A 3,939-nucleotide genomic window follows, 5' to 3' on the forward strand; every position below is an offset into this window, starting at 1 on the left:
AACTGGAATCACCTGATTTGTAAGTGGGATAACTTCTTCATCCCAACTCCTATGAGATTTATTCAACTTCCTGGTGTTTCTACAACACTTTATGTATCAAAATCAAGCTTCTTACAAAGTGATTCATCCTGGTTTGATTGGAACGACGAAGAAGCTGTCCTATTCCCAAACTGAGAAACTGGAATCACCTGATTAGAAAGTGGGATAACTTCTTTATCCCAACTCCTATGAGATTTATTCAACTTCCTGGTGTTTCCCCACCATTTTATGTATCAAATCAAGCTTCTTACAAAGTGATTCGTCCTGGTTTGATTGGATTGACGAAGAAGCTGTCCTATTCCCAAACTGGGAAACTGGAATCACCTGATTTGAAAGTGGGATAACTTCTTCATCCCAACTCCTATGAGATTTATTCAACTTCCTGGTGTTTCTCCAACACTTTGTGTATCCAAATCAAGCTTCTTACAAAGTGATTCATCCTGGTTTGATTGGAACGACGAAGAAGCTGTTCTATTCCCAAACTGAGAAACTGGAATCACCTGATTAGAAAGTGGGATAACTTCTTCATTCCAACTCCTATTAGATTTATTCAACTTCCTGGTGTTTCTCCAACCCTTTATGTATCCAAATCAAGCTTCTTACAAAGTGATTCATCCTGGTTTGATTGGAACGACGAAGAAGCTGTCCTATTCCCTAACTGGGAAACTGGAATCACCTGATTAGAAAGTTGGATAACTTCTTCATCCCAACTCCTATGAGATTTATTCAACTTCCTGGTGTTTCCCCACCATTTTATGTATCAAAATCAAGCTTCTTACAAAGTGATTCATCCTGGTTTGATTGGATTGACGAAGAAGCTGTCCTATTCCCAAACTGGGAAACTGGAATCACCTGATTTGAAAGTGGGATAACTTCTTCATCCCAACTCCTATTATACACTTTTGTGTATTAGAGCATGATTCCACTAATCAAGGATAATCAGATGAAAAGATTAAAGAGATTAAGAGATTTTAGTGAGAGAATAGAGAGAGAGAGACTCAAAACTCCATTAGATTGATTAATGAGAGAGTTTACAACACATATAGATTAGGGATACATAATTTCGTCCAGGTTCAGTCTAGCTAGGATAAGAGGCATGTGTAGTCAAAGATGCTTGATTCAAACTGGCCAATAAGGTTCCTCACATGCTTGGGTATCTTGCTTTAGCTTTCCAGCTGGTGCCAGCCTGTCTAAACCTCTCTAACCTTGACCAGACCTTATCCAAACTCCTCCTTGCTTATCCAGACTCCTCCTGGCGTGTTTCACTCTCCAAATGGATGCAAGGTAACTTCCCAAGTCTTTTACCTCAGTTACCACAGTAACAATAAAGTTACTGTGGTAATCTCCACTGTCTTCTACTGATTCCCCCATGTAGGCTGAGTAAGAACACTCTCCCACAACTCTCTTTCTACCCTTTCCTATGTTGATAGGAGCTTTGGATAGCATTCTGCACCTTCTCTTCTTCCGGAAGCCCTCACTCCTACTCCCGGTTAGCCTCCATGAGCCCTCACTCCTACTCATGGTTAGCTTCTGGAAGCTCTCACTCCTACTCCCAGTTGGCTTCCATGAGCTCTCACTCCTACTCATGGTTAGCCTCTCATCATCTCTCATTATCTCATACGCCCTCTTATAAGCCCACAAATCTCTTCCATTTCCGGAAGCTGTTCCCCTCTTAGAACCATCTCTACCAGCCACCCATATGATGACTCCATGCTCGCCAAGAGCTTCAAGACCGTCTCTTGCTCTTGTGTAGTATACCCATCCACATGGGATCTCAACCCTTGTAGTTCAACCCACAAATGTTGTAGCTTCCTCACATGGTTATTGAACTCTTCTCTTCCTGGTTTACCTCCACTGATCACCTTCTTGACTTCATACACTCTCCTAAGACTGATCTTGTTCTCATAAACATCTTCAATCTTCTCAAGCAGTGTACTTTCTTCAAGACTAAAGCAACTTCCACTTGTTTCTCTTGCTGTCTGATCTTTCTCAGCAGCTCTACCCTTCAAAGACTCTTCCTTCTCATGGTTTCTCCAACTCCACACCTCTTCAGAGTCGCTCTCATTTGTGAGAACCACCCCCACTCATTTCTTCTATCTTCCTTCTCTTCACGCCTTGCTGAACCACAAGCTAGACCCATCTTCTGACCTTGTCAAACACCTAAAGGACTCCCTTGAAGCTGACTCTCCAAAAGAAACACCAACAGACACAAACTTGACTTTTAAAGGATCTAGCTCTCGACAACTCTCAAGAACTCTCAAGAACACTCAAGAACATTTAGAAAAACGAAATCACTCTCTCCTTTTGAACGAACCTGGCTCTGATACCATCTTAGATTTGGTGATTTAAGAAGTGATTAAGTCTAATCTGAGAATTAAAGAGATTGGAGATTAAGAACAAGAGAGAGACTTAAGAGAGAGAGACTCAAAACTCCATTACTTTATTAATGAGTGAGGTTACATATTTATAAGAGAGCTACAAGGGTTTCCAAAACTCGAAATGGGCACTATTGAAGCATGTGAAGTCAAAGGTGCTTTAGAGATGGACGGATAAGAGGACTCGCATGCTTCCTCTCCTTACAGCCTGTCACAGCCTGGCATGCTCTTCCCTTATCCTCTCAACGTTCTGATCCTTCTCCTCTTGAGTAACTCTTCCGCGTTTACCATTTCACTTGGGCAATGCATGGTAAGTTTTGGTCGAGGCTTGGATGGTACGGACTGTACGGCTTGTACGGCCTTGTACGGACGTCCGTACCATACTCTCTCTAAACCCCACTCTGCCTCATCTCTTCATCTCCTCAACTCCTCTTCTCTTCTCACTTATATGCTTAACTCAACTCAACAATCCCAACTCCTATGAGATTTATTCAACTTCCTGGTGTTTCTCCAACACTTTATGTATCCAAATCAAGCTTCTTACAAAGTGATTCATCCTGGTTTGATTGGAAGGACGAAGAAGCTGTTCTATTCCCAAACTGAGAAACTGGAATCACCTGATTAGAAAGTGGGATAACTTCTTCATTCCAACTCCTATTAGATTTATTCAACTTCCTGGTGTTTCTCCAACCCTTTATGTATCCAAATCAAGCTTCTTACAAAGTGATTCATCCTGGTTTGATTGGAACGACGAAGAAGCTGTCCTATTCCCAAACTGGGAAACTGGAATCACCTAATTAGAAAGTGGGATGACTTCTTCATCCCAACTCCTATGAGATTTATTCAACTTCCTGGTGTTTCCCCACCATTTTATGTATCAAAATCAAGCTTCTTACAAAGTGATTCATCCTGGTTTGATTGGAACGACGAAGAACCTGTCCTATTCCCAAACTGGGAAACTGAATCACCTGATTTGAAAGTGGGATAACTTCTTCATCCCAACTCCTATGAGATTTATTCAACTTCCTGGTGTTTCTCCAACACTTTATGTATCCAAATCAAGCTTCTTACAAAGTGATTCATCCTGGTTTGATTGGAACGACGAAGAAGCTGTTCTATTCCCAAACTGAGAAAGTGGAATCACCTGATTAGAAAGTGGGATAACTTCTTCATTCCAACTCCTATTAGATTTATTCAACTTCCTGGTGTTTCTCCAACCCTTTATGTATCCAAATCAAGCTTCTTACAAAGTGATTCATCCTGGTTTGATTGGAACGACGAAGAAGCTGTCAAATTCCCAAACTGGGAAACTGGAATCACCTGATAAGAAAGTGGGATAACTTCTTCATCCCAACTCCTATTAGATTTATTCAACTTCCTGGTGTTTCCCCACCATTTTATGTATCCAAATCAAGCTTCTTACAAAGTGATTGATCCTGGTTTGATTGGATAGACGAAGAAGCTGTCCTATTCCCAAACTGAGAAACTGGAATCACCTGATTTGAAAGTGGGATAACTTCTTCAT

This window comes from Brassica napus, unplaced genomic scaffold (assembly GCF_020379485.1).
Source record: "Brassica napus cultivar Da-Ae unplaced genomic scaffold, Da-Ae ScsIHWf_478;HRSCAF=730, whole genome shotgun sequence".
NCBI lineage: Eukaryota > Viridiplantae > Streptophyta > Magnoliopsida > Brassicales > Brassicaceae > Brassica > Brassica napus.